At 41.4% G+C, this 19,826-nt stretch overlaps 1 pseudogene; it reads right to left on the reverse strand.

The window, feature by feature from the left end:
• LOC117517931 overlaps window positions 1-19,600 on the reverse strand; it is a 52,897-nt pseudogene extending 33,297 nt beyond the window's left edge.
• Between the last annotated feature and the right edge of the window lie 226 nt (window positions 19,601-19,826).

The following is a 19,826-nucleotide window of genomic DNA, read 5'->3' on the forward strand; positions in this document are numbered from 1 at the left end:
TTTCAAAATATGAGCAAAGCTAGTGAAAATGTATGTGCTCTTATTAAAGAATATTTGATGCAGAACAAGAATATGACGTTATATTGGATATGCTGTCGACAAGTCATAACAAACAGTCTTCGTATGCCAAAGTCACGTTTAAAAGAAGCAGGGCTGAACTGAAGACTAAATTATTCCCCACTCCCGGAGGTGAGGCGTGCAATTCTGACTGAGCAGAATCAGGGCAACTCTTCGGTTATCGGACTATGTGGCAAGCTCTCCAACAAAAACACAGGATTCGTGTTAAACGTGATGTAGTCATGAGGTTATTGAAACAACTGAATTTGAAATAAACTGAACCCATCTACATGCCATATGTAGTTTGGACCATAGGTACGTATTGTAAACCTCCTGCATGTTCTCAAAGCCGTCCCTCGTGGATTCAGTTGTAATTTAGTCTGTTCTGTTCAGCCGTGCTTCTTTTAAACGCGTCTTCAGTGTACAAAGACTAATGTTTATGTTATGACGTCGACAGCATATCCAATATAACGTCATACTCTTGTCCTGCATCAAAATATTCTTTAAGAGCACGTACATTTTCACTAGCGGCGCTCATATTTTGAAAACGTAAACCTTCCGGTTCACAGGATGGACCACTGTCCAATCAGCAACAATTCGTGTCGCCCTAAGGTACCTACCTTTTCTGTTTTGGTAAATGTTTCTCTTTTGCTGTTGTGCTGTGCGATTTGCTGTTGTGTTTTGCACTTCAGGGCCACCATACCACACAGTGGACACCAGCTGCAGAAACTAGGAACCTAAAAGCCAACACATACATTAAGGACAGATGCGGTAGACTGAGAATTGAAAACATCGTAAAGATGACGCCAGGGCCAACACGGTATATGCAACATCTCTTGTGGAGGACATCAACTCCAGCTTCCAACTCTTTTTACCAAGAGTCCATTGAGGGAATTATACTGAAGATGGCAAACCTGGAGGGGAGGTACGTGTTTGGGGACACCTGGAGACAATTAGACCTGGTAGACCACCAAACCTACTTGGTCTATTGATTCTAGCAGTATATATTCTAGACGATTCACCATACAGCACTCTGCCAATTAGAGACTTGTATTTCTTATTGGCTGAGGCACGTGAAGTCCAAGAAATGATGATTCAGTGACTTGAAAAGGTTTGTTTCCATCCATTACTTTCCCTCCACAGTTTTCTTATCACTATTTGTGATAAGAAAACTGGCTGTGAAAGCAATAATTTACTGTGAATTCATCAAAAGCTGCCTATAGCGTCATATGTACAGCTTGTATTTTTCCACTACTTGACTTCAAAGTTTTCTCTTTTTGTAGTTCAGTAATTTGAGATTTTATGAAATATTCTAGTCATGAAAGTGGTTCATTTGGATTTATTCCACTACATATTTTAAAATCTGTCTTTAAAAATCAGGGGAAACAATAATGCTGACCAGGCCCTTTTGTGCTACTGCAAAAATAATCTGATACTCATCTATTTATGATCCTGCCCCCCCCCCCAAAAAAAACCTGAACTGACCAGATCTAAGTTTTACTTCCGACAGCTTCAAGTTCTGACCTGGATCACTGAACGGGACTAGAATATAAACTGAAGGTTTGTCCACTCTTCCCACATTGCTGTTGATGATCTCATTGGCGACCTTCCTCACGGCCTTAATGGCCTCACTCATGCTTTTCGTGGTGTCGATCACAAAACAAAGGGCTTGACTGGAGCCTTTGGAGATTCCCAACATTCTGAGCAACAAAGAAGCACAATGACAGACATGAAAAAAAACACCCCCTTTACAATCCAAATGCTTCTTGGATTTCTTACTCAAGGAATGTCGTATCACCAGCTGCATCCCGGATGTCCAGCAGCAGCTCAATGGTTGCAACTATACAACCCCTGGAAAAAATTATGGAATCACCAGCCTCGGAGGATGTTCATTCAGTTGCTTAATTTTGTAGAAAAAAAAAAAAGCAGATCACAGACATGACACAAAACTAAAGTCATTTCAAATGGCAACTTTCTGGCTTTAAGAAACACTATAAGAAATCAGGAAAAATAATTGTGGCAGTCAGTAACGGTTACTTTTTTAGACCAAGCAAAGGGAAAAAAAAAAAAAAAAAATATGGACTCACTCAATTCTGAGGAAAAAAATATGGAATCACCCTGTAAATTTTCATCCCCAAAACTAACACCTGCATCAAATCAGATCTGCTCGTTAGTCTGCATCTAAAAAAGAGTGATCACACCTTGGAGAGCTGTTGCACCAAGTGGACTGACATGAATCATGGCTCCAACATGAGAGATGTCAATTGAAACAAAGGAGAGGATTATCAAACTCTTAAGAGGGTAAATCATCATGCAATGTTGCAAAAGATGTTGGTTGTTCACAGTCAGCTGTGTCTAAACTCTGGACCAAATACAAACAACATGGGAAGGTTGTTAAAGGCAAACATACTGGTAGACCAAGGAAGACATCCAAGCGTCAAGACAGAAAACTTAAAGCAATATGTCTCAAAAATCGAAAATGCACAACAAAACAAATGAGGAACGAATGGGAGGAAACTGGAGTCAACGTCTGTGACCGAACTGTAAGAAACCGCCTAAAGGAAATGGGATTTACATACAGAAAAGCTAAACAAAAGCCATCATTAACACCTAAACAGAAAAAAACAAGGTTACAATGGGCTAAGGAAAAGCAATCGTGGACTGTGGATGACTGGATGAAAGTCATATTCAGTGATGAATCTCAAATCTGCATTGGGCAAGGTGATGATGCTGGAACTTTTGTTTGGTGCAGTTCCAATGAGATTTATAAAGATGACTGCCTGAAGAGAACATGTAAATTTCCACAGTCAGTGATGATATGGGGCTGCATGTCAGGTAAAGGCACTGGGGAGATGGCTGTCATTACATCAATAAATGCACAAGTTTACATTGATATTTTGGACACTTTTCTTATCCCATCAATTGGAAGGATGTTTGGGAATGATGAAATCATTTTTCAAGATGATAATGCATCTTACCATAGAGCAAAAACTGTGAAAACATTCCTTGCAAAAAGACACATAGGGTCAATGTCATGGCCTGCAAATAGTCTGGATCTTAATCCAATTGAAAATCTTTGGTGGAAGTTGAAGAAAATGGTCCATGACAAGGCTCCAACCTGCAAAGGGCAACAGCAATCAGAGAAAGTTGGAGCCAGATTGATGAAGAGTACTGTGTCACTCATTAAGTCCATGCCTCAGAGACTGCAAGCTGTTATAAAAGCCAGAGGTGGTGCAACAAAATACTAGTGATGTGTTGGAGCGTTCTTTTGTTTTTCATGAGGCCATAATTTTTTCCTCAGGATTGAGTGATTCCATATTTTTTTCCCCTCTGTTTGGTCTAAAAAAAGTAACCGTTACTGACTGCCACAATTTTTTTTTTCTGATTTCTTAGTGTTTCTTAAAGCCAGAAAGTTGCCATTTGAAATGACTTTAGTTTTGTGTCATGTCTGATCTGCTTTTTTTCCTACAAAATGAAAACTGAATGAACATCCTCCGAGGCCGGTGATTCCATAATTTTTGCCAGGGGTTGTAGACTGGACTACTGCAATGTTCGATTTACTAGTTTACCACAATCCAGCATTAGGAGTCTCTAATTGGCTCAAAATGCTGCTGCCAGACTTGACAGGAAGCAGAAAGTGCAACCACATTACACCCATTTTGCTGTCTCTTCACTGACTTCCTGTCTGTCAGATTTTAATGGTTCTGACATTAGCCTATAAAATTAGTCACGGACTAGCACCTCCCTAAACCCTACGTACCAGCCTGGGTTCTGTGTTCTCAGGGCACAGGGTTACTTTGTGCCTTGAGAGTGAATAAAAAGTCTGCGGGTCAGAGCTTTCTCTTATCGTGCACGCGTTTTGTGGAATGATCTCCCTGCATCAATAAAACAGATTGTGTAGGCTTTCAAAGTCCAGACTAAAGAAGCATTTATTCTCCCCCTCGTATGGCTAGCTTACTGGCTTAGTATGGAAGTGTGCTTCTGGTCCTTTTAAATTTATTTTATTAGTAATTGAACAGGTCTCTGCCTCAACTTTATCTCATTTTTGGGTCAGTTAATGAAGCTTAGGGCTAGGGGCCGGGGATCACCTGAGGTTTTGGGGATTTTTTGCTTTCCTGTTGATTTACACCTTAGGTGTAGTTCTTCTGGCCGACTGGTTCTGCTCTTTTTTCTCTCTGCCGAAAGCATGGAGGGCATTACATGGGACTGGCAGCTGTCGATTGTGGGATGCTGGCCTGAATGCAAGATTCCATGAAGTTGAACAAATTCTACTTAACGTTGGACCTGTGAACTTTTTTTTTTTCATTCATTTAAAAGAAAGACAAAGCAGAAATGAAATTTACAAAACTTTGAATGAAAAGGAGCAGAGAGAAGAACAAGTCTTATATTTTCTGCCCCTTTTTACAATACAATCTTTCAATTTTAAGTATCATTAAACAGATTACATTTTTGACTTGTCACATACCACTGACTTATTTCATAATTTTAACCATTATTTAAAAGATTACATCCCTAACAGGTTACATTATAAACTTAAAACATTCTAGACATCACTAACAGATCACAACCTAGGCTTTGTCATAGCCTACTGACTTATTTCATAGTTTCATACTTAATACATCTAATTTAATGTTTTTTTTAAATAATTTAAGCGAACTTGATTCTTTGATTTCTTTGTTGAGGTTGTTCCATAATTTTACACCATTCACTGCAATACGCCGTTCCTTTACTTTAGTTCTGTTTTTTTAAAGACTTCTAGTCCTTTCAAATTATAACTACTTTTTTTTTCAAACATATTTTGAATGTTTATTGGTAAGGTATTTTGTTAGCTTGATGCATTGTTTGTAATATTTTCAAATCAACTACACTCAACAAGAATATAAACGCAACACTTTTGGTTTTGCTTCCATCTTGTATGAGATGAACTCAAAGATCTAAAACTTTTTCCACATACACAATATCACCATTTCCCTCAAATATTGTTCACAAACCAGTCTAAATCTGTGATAGTGAGCACTTCTCCTTTGCTGAGATAATCCATCCCACCTCACAGGTGTGCCATATCAAGATGCTGATTAGACACCATGATTAGTGCACAGGTGTGCCTTAGACTGCCCACAATAAAAGGCCACTCTGAAAGGTGCAGTTTTGTTTTATTGGGGGGGGATACCAGTCAGTATCTGGTGTGACCATCATTTGCCTCATGCAGTGCAACACATCTCCTTCGCATAGAATTGAAGAGAACACATCTCCAACGTGCCAAACGCCAGCGAATGTGAGCATTTGCCCACTCAAGTCGGTTACGACGACGAACTGGAGTCAGGTCGAGACCTCGATGAGGACGACGAGCATGCAGATGAGCTTCCCTGAGATGGTTTCTGACAGTTTGTACAGAAATTCTTTGGTTATGCAAACCGATTGTTTCAGCAGCTGTCCGAGTGGCTGGTCTCAGACGATCTTGGAGGTGAACATGCTGGATGTGGAGGTCCTGGGCTGGTGTGGTTACACGTGGTCTGCGGTTATGAGGCTGGTTGGATGTACTGCCAAATTCTCTGAAACGCCTTTGGAGATGGCTTATGGTAGAGAAATGAACATTCAATACACGAGCAACAGCTCTGGTTGACATTCCTGCTGTCAGCATGCCAATTGCACGCTCCCTCAAATCTTGTGACATTTGTGGCATTGTGCTGTGTGATAAAACTGCACCTTTCAGAGTGGCCTTTTATTGTGGGCAGTCTAAGGCACACCTGTGCACTAATTATGGTGTCTAATCAGCATCTTGGTATGGCACACCTGTGAGGTGGGATGGATTATCTCAGCAAAGGAGAAGTGCTCACTATCACAGATTTAGACTGGTTTGTGAACAATATTTGAGGGAAATGGTGATATTGTGTATGTGGAAAAAGTTTTAGATCTTTGAGTTCATCTCATACAAAATGGGAGCAAAACCAAAAGTGTTGCGTTTATATTTTTGTTGAGTATAAATCATGAAATTTAAGTACCCTATACTTAATGAATAATGGATTAGATGGATCTCTAAAATGACTATTAATCATTTAAAGCTCTTTTCTGCCGAATAAATAATGGTTGTGTACAAGTTTTACATGTTGATCCCCAGATTTCTACACAATAAGTTAAATATGGGACAATCAATGAATTATACAATGTTAATAAACCATAACTATTTAACGAAAATTTTACTTTATGCAAAACAGCAATGGCTTTCACTATTTTTCCTTTTATGTAATTTATGTGTGACTTCCATGTAAGATCTTCATCAATCATGACTCCTAGAAATTTCGTTTCTTTTACCCTTTGTATGTCCATTCCATCTATTTTTAATGACACATTATTTCCCACTGTCATTAAATATGAAATTTGTCTTAAGATTTAGTGACAATCTGTTTATATCAAACTAATGTTTAACTTTTTGCAACTCTGTATTTATCACTTGTACTACTTCCTGTATATCTGATCAAGAGTAAAATAATGTATCATCAGCAAATAATATGCTGCCAAGTACTTAAGATACATTCACAAAATCATTGATGTACAAAATAAACAGTTTGGGTCCAAGTACCGACCCTTGTGGTACACCATAAATGTTACACAATTCTGATTTAGTATTATTTATCTGAACAAACTGTTTTCTATTTTCTAAGTAGCTTTTTACCCACTGATGTGCAATACCTCTAATTCCATATTGTTGTAACTTGTGAAGCAATCTTGAGTGGTCTTATGACGGATCCCACATTATCTTCTTTTTCGAAGATTAAATAAATTCCAGTATTTATATAATGTAAAAAAAAAATCTTAATATGAGTTATATGGACATTTTTACAGCAACAATCTCCTGAAGTACTGAAGTAAACCATTTTTAGTGCTTTCTGGCTGGAACTTTATGGTGTCGTATGTAAAAAAATAAATAGCTGCCAGAAGGAAACCACATAACTTGTATTTATTTTGCTCGTTAATTCTACATGTTCATCATTTGGTATTGTTGTCATAGAAGCTTTTTTCCACAGAAGTTACAGATATTTATACAGTTTGGACAGAGGAAAGCACCATAGGGGTGCAGCAGGAGCTTTTGTTGTATGTGGGTGATTCTTAGACTATGGGCACTTATGTCCTTTGATCATATTGTATGAAAAACAGAAAAAGGGAAATTTCACACTTATTGCTGTTTTGTGCTTGTCCCACACCCAGACTTTTGATCTTCAATGATAAAAATTAATGGTAAAGAAACATTTTTTCTAATGTTTTAAAATATCTCTGAATATCAGTAAAATAATCAAAACATAATTGGGGTATTCAATATCATACAACTTGTGATTTTTTTTTTTTTTTAAACAAAATGTAGTTGCCCCACACTATTGCTGTAATTTCCACCACAACACTGTAATGTCCCTAAACAGTTTGTATGAAAGATTGTTTGGGTAGTTTCTATGGAGATAAACAGTGACAGAGCACATGTATATAGCGCCAAATCACAACAGTTGCCCCAAGGCGCTTTATATTGTAAGGCAATGGTGTGGTGGAAATTACAAGGCCAATAGTGCCCGTAGTTAAAGAATCACCCAGACAGATTAAAATTTTTTTTTTCTCCCAAAATTAGACGTCCTGCGTTCTTCATGAATTTCGCTGATGTTGACTTGCAGTGCAGCTGGCTGTAAGAGCTCAGAGGTATGGAGTTAGATTCATGCCATTAATGTCTGAAAGGAAATGCTTTTGAGAAAAAAACTACAGATTGTTTATTTTTTATTTATGTCCGGAGAACAAGAATCCAGTGACCAATTTCATATTTATTTACTTTAAGACTCAAAACGTTGACAGAAAGCCTGTAAAGTCTACTTTTAGTACACAGAACATTCACAGGAGGTATTGATAAGGGAATCGGATCGATAAAATCTTAATACCCATCCCTTATTTGGGTGATTCTTTAACTATGGGCACTATTTGCCTTGTAAATGTAATTTCCACCACACCATTGCCTTACAATATAAAGCGCCTTGGGGCAACTGTTTGTTGTGATTTGGTGCTATATACATGTGCTCTGATGTCACTGTTTATCTCCATAGAAACAACCCAAACAATCTTTCATACAAACTGTTTAGGGACATTAAATCAAATCAATTTTATTTATATAGCACCAAATCACAAACAGTTGCCCCAAGGTGCTTTATATTGTAAGGCAAAGCCATACAGTAATTACGAAAAAAACCCCAACAGTCAAAATGACCCCCTGTGAGAAAGCACTTGGCGACAGTGGGAAGGAAAAACTCCCTTTTAACAGGAAGAAAACTCCAGCAGAACCAGGCTCAGGGAGGGGCAGTCTCCTGCTGGGACTGGTTGGGGCTGAGGGAGAGAACCAGGAAAAAGACGTGCTGTGGAGGGGAGCAGAGATCAATCACTAATGATTAAATGCAGAGTGGTGCATACAGAGCAAAAAGAGAAAGAAACACTCAGTGCATCATGGGAACCCCCCAGTAGTCTAAGTCTATAGCAGCATAACTAAGGGATGGTTCAGGGTCACCTGATCCAGCCCTAATTATAAGCTTTAGCAAAAAGGAAAGTTTTAAGCCTAATCTTAAAAGTAGAGAGGGTGTCTGTCTCCCTGATCCAAATTGGGAGCTGGTTCCAGAGGAGAGAAGCCTGAAAGCTGAAGGCTCTGCCTCCCATTCTACTCTTACAAACCCTAGGAACTACAAGTAAGCCTGCAGTCTGAGAGCAAAGCGCTCTATTGGGGTGATATGGTACTATGAGGTCCCTAAGATAACATGGGACCTGATTATTCAAAACCTTATAAGTAAGAAGAAGAATTTTAAATTGTATTCTAGAATTAACAGGAAGCCAATGAAGAGAGGCCAATATGGGTGAGATATGCTCTCTCCTTCTAGTCCCTGTCAGCACTCTAGCTGCAGCATTTTGAATTAACTGAAGGCTTTTCAGGGAACTTTTAGGACAACCTGATAATGAATTACAGTAGTCCAGCCTAGAGGAAATAAATGCATGAATTAGTTTTTCAGCATCACTCTGAGACAAGACCTTTCTAATTTTAGAGATATTGCGTAAATGCAAAAAAGCAGTCCTACATATTTGCTTAATATGTGCATTGAATGACATATCCTGATCAAAAATGTCTCCAAGAATTCTCACAGTATTACTAGAGGTCAGGGTAATGCCATCCAGAGTAAGGATCTGGTTAGACACCATGTTTCTAAGATTTGTGGGGCCAAGTACAATAACTTCAGTTTTATCTGAGTTTAAAAGCAGGAAATTAGAGGTCATCCATGTCTTTGTCTGTAAGACAATCCTGCAGTTTAGCTAATTGGTGTGTGTCCTCTGGCTTCATGGATAGATAAAGCTGGGTATCATCTGCGTAACAATGAAAGTTTAAGCAATGCTGTCTAATAATACTGCCTAAGGGAAGCATGTATAAAGTGAATAAAATTGGTCCTAGCACAGAACCTTGTGGAACTCCATAATTAACCTTAGTCTGTGAAGAAGATTCCCCATTTACATGAACAAATTGTAATCTATTAGATAAATATGATTCAAACCACTGCAGTGCCTTTAATACCTATGGCATGCTCTAATCTCTAATAAAATTTTATGGTCACCAGTATCAGAAGCAGCACCGAGGTCTAACAGAACAAGCACAGAGATGAGTCCACTGTCTGAGGCCATTGTGATCATTTGTAACCTTCACTAATGCTGTTTCTGTACTATGATGAATTCTAAACCCTGACTGAAACTCTTCAAATAGACCATTCCTCTGCAGATGATCAGTTAGCTGTTTTACAACTACCCTTTCAAGAATTTTTGAGAGAAAAAGGTTGGAGATTGGCCTATAATTAGCTAAGATAGCTGGGTCAAGTGATGGCTTTTTAAGTAATGGTTTAATTACTGCCTACTGCCACCTTAAAAGCCTGTGGTACATAGCCAACTAATAAAGATAGATTGATCATATTTAAGATCGAAGCATTAAATAATGGTAGGGCTTCCTTGAGCAGCCTGGTAGGAATGGGGTCTAATAGACATGTTGATGGTTTGGAGGAAGTAACTAATGAAAATAACTCAGAACAATCGGAGAGAAAGAGTCTAACTAAATACCGGCATCACTGAAAGCAGCCAAAGAGAACGATATGTCTTTGGGATGATTATGAGTAATTTTTTCTCTAATAGTTAAAATTTTATTAGCAAAGAAAGTCATGAAGTCATTACTAGTTAAAGTTAAAGGAATACTCGGCTCAATAGAGCTCTGACTGTCAGCCTGGCTACAGTGCTGAAAAGAAACCTGGGGTTGTTCTTATTTTCTTCAATTAGTGACGAGTAGTAAGATGTCCTAGCTTTTTTAATAGAGCAACAGACTTTTTCCAGGCTAAGTAAAGAGCTTCTAAATTAGTGAGACGCCATTTCCTCTCCAACTTACGGGTTATCTGCTTTAAGCTATGAGTTATACCATGGAGTCAGGCACTTCTGATTTAAGGCTCTCTTTTTCAGAGGAGCTACAGCATCCAAAGTTGTCCTCAATGAGGATATAAAACTATTGACGAGATAATCTCACAGAGTTTAGGTAGCTACTCTGCCCTGTGTTGGTATATGGCATTGGAGAACAAAGAAGGAATCATATCCTTAAACCTAGTTACAGCGCTTTCTGAAAGACTTCTACTGTAATGAAACTTATTCCCCACTGCTGGGTAGTCCATCAGAGTAAGTGTTATTAAGAAATCAGACAGAAGGGGGTTTTCAGGGAATACTGTTAAGTCTTCAATTTCCATACCATAAGTCAGAAAAAGATCTAAGGTATGATTAAAGTGGTGTGTGGACTCATTTACATTTTGAGCAAAGCCAATCGAGTCTAACAATAGATTAAATGCAGCGTTGAGGCTGTCATTCTCAGCATCTGTGTGGATGTTAAAATCGCCCACTATAATTATGTTATCTGAGCTAAGCACTAAGACAAAAGGTCCGAAAATTCACAGAGAAACTCACAGTAACGACCAGGTGGACGATAGATAACAAATGAAACTGTTTTTTGTGACTTCCAATTTGGATGGACAAGACTAAGAGTCAAGCTTTCAAATGAATTAAAGCTCTGTCTGGGTTTTTGATTAATTAATAAGCTGGAGTGGAAGATTGCTGCTAATCCTCCGCCTCGGCCCGTGCTACGAGCGTTCTGGCAGACTCAGGGGCGTTGACTCATTTAAACTAACATTCAACCAGGTTTCTGTAAGGCAGAATAAATCAATATGTTGAGCAATCATTATATCATTTACTAACAGGGACTTAGAAGAGAGAGATCTAATGTTTAATAGACCACATTTAACTGTTTCCATCACAACACTGTAATGTGTTGTGGTGGAAATTACGGCAATAGTGTGGGACAACTACATTTTGTTTAAAAAAAACAAATCACAGCAGTTGTATGACATTAAATACCCCAATTATGTTTTGATTATTTTACTGATTTTATTCAGAGATATTTTAAAACATTAGAAAAAACGTTTCTTTACCACTCATTTTTATCATTGAAGATCAAAAGTCTGGGTGTGGGACAAGCACAAAACGGCAATATTTGCAAATAATGATGCTGAAAAGAGTAGACTACTAGAACAAATTTCTTAACACACTTTCATTGTAAAGATAACTATAAAAGTGTGAAATTTCCCCTTTTCTGTTTTTCATACAATATGATCAAAGGACATAATACCGTAAATGCCCGTAGTCTAAGAATCATCCATTTGTTAAAATATGCTAGTTACACCAAAGGCATTTAAAAACACAGATGTTTAAAAAAATGACATGAAAAATAGAATAAGTTTTTTAAAAACATGTTTAAAATGTTTACAAAGGCTGTAAAATGTGTAAATGCTTAGACAGTTCCTTAAAAACGTACTTTTAAAATGTGTTTAAGATATGTAAATGAACAAAAAGAAACATGAAGATATTTAAATTGTGTGTCAGTGGTGGGGGGGGCAGCATTTCATTTGTTCTTTGAAGGGGGTTCACTCTCCCACACCTTTAAAACCCCTGGCACGCATCAACGAAAAAAAAAAAACATAACTGGGTACACAATTTTGGAGGTTGTGGCTTTGGGAAGGCCGTTCTAAAAACGTAATGATACACTGTGTTATCTGACCCATAGCCAGTTTTTATGTACTCTTTAAATCATTGTCCTATTGGAACACCCAATTGTGGCCATGTTTCTTCCATCTAGTTGTTGGTTTGAGGCAGTGGCGGTCCTAGAGTGATTTACTCCCCGGGCGAAACCCCCTGCGTGCCCCCCGCGCACACTAACGTGGCCACCACCTCCGCCCCACCACCCATGAATACACTAACTTCGTCCTGAACACCCACAATCCCACAAATTAACTCACAACAGCTATTTTCAAGAACAGATTTCCAGTTTTAATGACTACTGCAATAACAAAAAGAAATTGGCACAGTCTAATGTGTCATCATCCATGGACTTATCTGCAATGATCATCTCAAAAGTTTGCAGGAGGCATCATAATTGTTTGCCACAGTGCTCACTATCCATGATGTGAAATCCCATCGAGTAGGAGCATTTCTGGGCAACCTTGAGCAGCCTGCAGACTCAAGAAGAGACATCCTCTTTGTGGATTTTGAGAAAAATGTGGCAAACCCAGAGAGTGATCCAAAAAATATTCTGCACTCAGATAAGCATTTAGCCCCCTGAGACAGAACCAGATTCAGTCTGTGTGCATAGCAATGCACAAACATTGCACTGGGGGCTATTGCTTTAACTTTGGCCTGCAAACCATTGAGAGCTGAAGCCATGACAGCAGCCATGGCTTCTTCGTAAGGAAGACTATCAAATGGCTTCACCAAAATCCGGTCCACAACATTCAAATTGTCTGCCATTATGTGCAGCTTGCTACCTAGCTAGCTCGCTAGCTGGGACTGGAGGGAGGCTAGTGTGAAGTTTGTCCACCTGTGAGTGCTTTGTGACGGTGAAGGAGCTCAGCAGCACCCGCTGCTTGGTAGGGACAGAAACTGCGATAGAAGTCAGAAAGAGTGATGGAAGTCAGTCTCCAAACAAAAAAAAAACAAACAAGAAATAGAAGCTCGATTTGTCGCTAGTCGTTTTTAAACAAAGAAAATGCCGCTAAGAGGATTAGGAAAGTCTCCGGTTCAACTCAAAAGAATGAAAATGCTCCCACGGATGTTTACACCAAAAAGATCGCTGATTCGCTCATTTCGCTGTCAAAAAGGGATTCAGCCTCAGACAGATCATCCAATCATGCAGAAGCTGAGCGTCCGGGCCGGCCGAGGCCAGCCCACTGCCCCATAGACGCTGAGCGAGACAAAGCCCAGCATTTATCCAATGACTTCGTTTCGCTGCAGTCTTTGCTTCGCTACTGTTTATAGCACTGTGAAGCTGTGGGAATGAGTGAGAGGAAAGCCGCCATGGGACGGGAAGGTGGGGGCGCCGCTCTGCCGTAACATAACGAAACCACGAACCCCCCCGTCAGGACAACCCCCCCACCCCGTTTTTTTTTTTTTTTTGACTTTTTTCCCCACAGTCGTGCCGCCCCCCCCGCGATGCCACCCCGGGCAGCTGCCTGGTTGGCCCGCCTCCAGGACCGCCCCTGGTTTGAGGTGACCTTGAAGACTCTGTAGGCAGACTTCCTCCATTTTTCCATCCACTGTGTAATGCACCAGCTGTCGTGGCAATCCCTCAGTGGAGAGGAAGATGGTCTCTTGCTTTCACTCCTGGAGGGGATGGTGGAGGCAGAGATTATTGAACAGGCCCAGTCTTAATGCGCACACTTTCGTACAGACATGATATATGGTTTCTGTGAGTCAGGATCTTGCTCTGTCTCCTTTCCCCTTCTCAGTGTTGTTCATCTAATTTATTTATTTAAATACTGCTACTCCCGTGTGGTTCATTGAATCATTGCTCACCAGCTGGCTTAGTCCTGCATGTTCTTACCAGATCGTCCAGTCAATGGAGCAGCTCTTGAGGTTGTGTCTCAGGACTTCCTTGTAGCATTACATTTGCCCTGGTTTGGACCATTTTCTTTTGCTCAGCAGAAGATGTTCAATAACAGATTTGACCCACCCACCAAAGCTAGTTCTTGATGATGACACTATGCTCTGGAGCTTGGCTTCAGCCGGGATGCTGATGTTTGTATGGTAGTCATCCCACCTGATGCAGATGATACTCTTAAGGCAGTGTTAGTGAAAATCACTCAAGGGTCTTCATGCGGTGGAGACATGTGGTCCAGGTCTCAGAGCCATACAGCAGGGTTGGCTTGATAGCAGCTTACTCCAGTTAAGGGTCGGGGGGTACTGAAACTGAAGCCCATCCTAGCAGTCAGGGTGAGAAGCAGGGTACATCCTGGCCAGGATGCCAGTCTATCATAAGACCACACAAACAGTTATACTCTCACTCACACCTATGGTCAATTTAGCCATTTCCAATTTACCAAATCTGCTTGCCTTTGGAAATGGGAGAAACCTGGAGCAAATCCAGGTAAACATGGGGAGAACATGCAAACTCCACACAAAGGCCTAGGTGGGAAGTGAACCCGGGACCTTTTTTTGCTGTGAGGCAACAGTGCTAACCACTATGCCAGCTTTGTCGATGACAATTTGTCATGTGTTGAAGGTCTGTTGAAAACACTGGTGTGAAGCCAGCCAAAGGCAGTTCTTGTAAAGTTGCGTTGATGACATGGTTGCTCAGGTTCTGAAGAACTTGTCAGTGCAGTTTCACAGCAGGAAGCTTTGGATTGACCATGTTGGGTGGATTCTCATACAGGATCTGTGTCTTCTTCAGGTTGATATGAAGACCAAGGTTGTTATAAGCTTTATTGAAAATTAAGGATTTTCTAACTACCTTGTTCCATAAAGGACGACACACTGCTCACATCAGCATATTGGAAGGCCAGGAGCAAAGTGGTGGTGATTTTTTTTCTTAGCTCTCCATCAGCTCAGGTTGAAGAGTTTTCCATTCATTCTGTACATTATGTCAATTAATGGTGGCACCTTGTCCTTGATCATGTGGAGGATTGAACCAATTGAACATTGAAGGCTTCAGTTTTTGTGCCATTTACCAGAACTGTGGCAGAGGTCATCATGAAGAAGCCTCAGGATCTCTAGTTTCTCCAGAGAGCCTGTTTTGCTGAGGATCTTCCACAGAATTGGCCATGGTATGCTGTTAAGCACCTTTTTCACATTAATGAAGGTGAGGTACAATTGTTGGTGTTGCTCTCAACACTTCTTGCAATTTAAAGACAGTGAAGGTCAAGTTTGTCGTCTCTTGATGGTCAGAAGCCACTGTTTCACAAAGGATGCTTTTGCCTTGTCTCAGACAGTTGGCAATCTGCACAAGAACCTTTCCTGCCTTAGACAGCAAGAAAAATTCATGATTGTTTCCAGTCAGACTCGTCTCCTTTCCACTTGTACATGGTGACCATCATTGATTCTTCCAGGTTAGCGGGTATTTCTTCTCAAGTCCAGATTTTGATGCGTTTGTGCAGTTTGCTTTGGAGAAAGGGACCTCCTTGGGAATGTTTTCTTCCGTGGGTGATTTGTTGCTTTTCATGCCTCTTGGGTGATGAGAGTTTGAGAACTGGGGTTTGGCCAAGTTCTTCAATGATGTCTTGTCTTGGTAAATGGCTGAGCACTTCCTCATCCTCAACAACTGGATTGGTGTTCAATCAACCACTGATGTCATCTTTGGTCTTCTTCAACCTCAGGCCATGCTTCCTTTGAAGAGGTGCTTGTCCTTGGGTGGAGTGGCCATAGATTCCTTTGGTGACATTGAAAAAGCCTCTTATTTCTGTCACAAAGGGCTTGGATTTCAGCAGCCTTGTTGATTCACCACAGATTTTTTTAGTTTGTGAGTTTCAGTTTGCAGAGTTGCTTTGCTAGTGAAGAGACTTTCCTCTTGAGATGTTGGATCTTTCTGGAGGTTGAGGAAGCTTTTAATTTGTAGTCCATCAGACCAGTCCTTGTGCTTCTTATGGAGTCTAAATGTTTTTGGCAGGCTGTTATGGCTGTCTTGAGCTCCTCCCAGTGTTTTGGAAGTACTTTGCAGGGAGTTCTTTCATCAGGCACTGTTGAAACTCTACTTTTGTTTCTGGGTTTTTGAACCTTTTCAAAATGTTGCAGTGTCCAGCTTCCTCTTGGAACAGCTGGATCCTGGAGCAGATAGACAGTGATATGTCCAACAGTCATCTGCACCAGTCGTTGCCTTGGTGGACAGGACATCTTTCTGGTCGTGCTTTTAGACAATCATGTAGTCAAGTAGGTGCCAAGATGGTTGGTAATGACAAGATTATATTTAGTGCACTTTGTGAGAAACAGGATCATTGCACTTGCCCACTCGGTTTCTCCTGATGGTTCTGTTCCAGACCTAGTGGTCTTTTCCAACTTATGAATTAAAGTCTAAGAATGGTGCCCACTTGGTGAAGGTTTCCTTCGCTTCATGGTCCGTGTCAAGTGTTAGTGCATATGCATTGATGACAGTTGCATAGCATTCGCTGAAGTTGGAGACGGAGTGTCAGTTGTTCACCGACACCCACTGAGTTCAGTAAGTTTTGGAAGGAGAGAGTTCTTGACAGCAAAACAGGCACTGTAGATTTGTCATTCTCCTCAGGAAGGCCTTTCCAGAAGAAAATGTAGCCCTCTTACACCTCCCTTAGATGGCCTTCTCCATCTCCTCGTTTGAAGGAGATGCTGTCGAGGTCAAGTTTCTCGAGTTCATGAGAAATGAGAGCTGTTTGCCTTTCCGGTTGGCCTGAATATTTGTTGTCCAGGTTCACTGGTGTTTGTTTTTCTACCGCACAGTTGGTGACCCTAATCTAGACAGGTTAAGGTGAAGCACACTATTTTTAGGGCGCCTTTTGTAGTCCCCTCCCTGTTCAGTGTGGATCCTAAATAGGGCTGCAGCTACTGAGAAACCCTCCTGGCTTCTTCGAAGGGTCTGGCAACTGAATCATACACCTGCTGCTTCAGTGCCGGGTCAGCACTAGAGGCCTCAAGATTTATAATCCTGCTCATCGCTCTTTGCTGACAAAAGACTTGTGGTTGCGCAACACAGTATAGAAAGTCTATATTCAGGGTCAGTCTAGAGAGACATCTGCATTTTTTTGTGAGCCGTATGTTTGAATAGAATGCTTTTTATTGTCATTATACACAAGGTACAATGAAATTAAAAGACAACTCCCGTAGTGCAAAGGTGTAAAAGTAAATATAAAAAAAAACATAAAAGACAAATAAGAATATATACATGTATTTACAAGGAGCCATTAGGTGTATATAAATAGAAGTCTGTGCTATTCATTGCATTCACCTTTATAAAAAATAAATGCAATGAATGGTGCAGACTGAAGGCTAATGTGCATTCAGTACTCGTATTGCACTTGGATAGAACATGTTGAGTCTGGATGTGCGGGCCTTGATGGACCGGTACCTCTTTCCTGAGGGCAGCAGTGACAACAGGCTGTGCACCATTGAAGCTGATGCTACTGGCCCTGCGCAGACATCTGGTGTTATAGATGTCTGACAGAGAGGACAGCTGTGTTCCTATGATGTTCTGTGCTGAATTCCTGACTCTCTCCAGAGCCTTCTTGTCAGCCTGAGAGCAGCTCCTGTACCACACCAAGATGTTGGTGAGGGCGCTCTCTACAGAACACCTATAGGAGGACAGCAACAGTTCCTGGGACAGGTTGACCTTCCTCAGTGACCTTAAAAAGTACAGACACTGCTGTGCCCTTTTTACAAGGGCACTGGTGTTGGTGCCCCATGTCAGGTCCTGAGAAATATATGTTCCCAGGAACTTGAAGTCAGTGGCCCTCTCTATGGTGTCTCCCTGAATGAGAAGGGGGGGTCCTCCCTCTTCCACCTAAAATCTAGTACCAACTCCTTTGTCTGAGGAGTTAAGTGCCAGGTTATTTAGGGAGCACCAAGTAGTGGGGTTCAGGACCTCCTCTCTGTAGGCCGTCTCATCGTTATGAATCAGCTCAACCACAGTAGTCTCATCTGCAAATTTGACAAAGATGTTGCTGCTGTGGGTTGGTGTACAGTCATGGGTATACAAATTGTACAGCAAGGGGGCTGAGCACACAGCCCTGAGGGGCCCCGGTGCTTACTGTCAGCACTGAGGAGTGGCGGGACCCCATCCTGACTGACTGCAGACGGTTGATGAGAAAGTCTGATCCATCTGCAGGTGTGCTCGCCAATGCCCAGACTGCACAGTTTGAACATCAGTCTGCTTGGAACAAGTGTGTTAAAAGCAGAACTGAAGTCCACGAACAACATCCTCACATAATTGCAAGACTGTTCAAGATGTTGACACACTGTGTGGAGGCTGTGTTGATGGTATCACCTGTGGACCTGTTGGCTCTGTATGTGAATTGGTGCTGATCAAGGCTGGGAAGCAGTAAGGATTTTATGTGCCTCAGCACCAGCCTCTCAAAGCACTTCATCACAGTTGAAGTGAGAGCCACAGGTCTGTAATCATTCAGACTGCTGACCGACTGTCTCTTGGGGATGTGCACGATAGTGGCAGATTTTAGGCAGCCAGGGAGAAGTTAAAAATTGTAGTAAAAACCTCTGCCAGCTGGTCTGCACATCCCCTTAATACCCTCCCCCGGACACCATCGGGACCAGCAGCCTTCGACAGGTTCACACTCCGGAGCACCCGCCTGACCTCTTCTGCGCCAACAGTGAGAGCCAGAGTGTCAGGGGGTGGCAGCATGTGGACACTCCTTTCCTCGCTAACTTCAAACCTAGCAAAGAACCAATTTAGCTCTTCCGCTAGGCTTGTGCTGGTGGCATTAGAAGAGGAAGTGTTCAAGTTGACAGGGTCACAAATGCCCTGCCAGACACGTCAGGGGTTCCTCTCCGTGAAGTGCCCCTCGATCTTCTTAGCGTATGCTGCCTTTGCCCGTTTTATGCCTTTTCAGGTTGGATCTGGCTGAGCTGTACAATTCCATGTTCCCAGAGTCCCGGTCTCTCAGCAGCTGTTTGACCTCACTGTTCATCCACTGTTTATTTGGATAATGTCTAACCCTCTTCCCCACAGTGACATTATCCATGCACGTTTTAATATAAAACAGTACAGTGGATGTGTAGTCTGTGAGGTCCTCCTGTGCGAAGATGTCCCAGTTGGTAGTTTGGAAGCAGTCCCGGAGCTGCGGAATGGCATCATCAGGCCAGATCTGAACAGATCTCACCTCAGGCAGAGTTCTTTGTATGAGAGCCCTGTATGCTGGGGTGAGGAACAGGGACAGATGGTCTGATTGTCTGAGGTGGGGGAGGGGGAGACTTTATATGCATCCTTGATGTTACTGTAAGCCTTATCCAGCATGTTATGGCCTCTCGTTACACATGTAACGTGCTGGTAAAACTTAGGGAGCACAGATCTTAGGTCAACATGGTTGAAGTCTCCGGTCACAATGAAAATGCCATCAGGGTGGGTGTGCTGTTGTTTGCTAACAGCTGTTAGCAGGGTCTTTAATGCTACGTTAGCATTAGCACTCGGTGGGACGTACACAGCCGTTACCATGACGACCGCGTGCTCTCAGATGCCGTCCATTTTATTTGGCCCGAGTGTCAAACTCCAAATCAGGGGAACAGTGTGTCTCAGTCACTGTAGCATTTGTACGCCACCTGTTGTTGGAGTAGACCATCAAAAAAAATAAAAATGTCAGCATGGAGTGACAGACACACGGTTCTTGACAGGTCCTTAACCTGTTCTGATGGCTGGGAAATCTCCGAGGACCCACTGCAAC

This window comes from Thalassophryne amazonica, chromosome 9, assembly GCF_902500255.1.
Source record: "Thalassophryne amazonica chromosome 9, fThaAma1.1, whole genome shotgun sequence".
NCBI lineage: Eukaryota > Metazoa > Chordata > Actinopteri > Batrachoidiformes > Batrachoididae > Thalassophryne > Thalassophryne amazonica.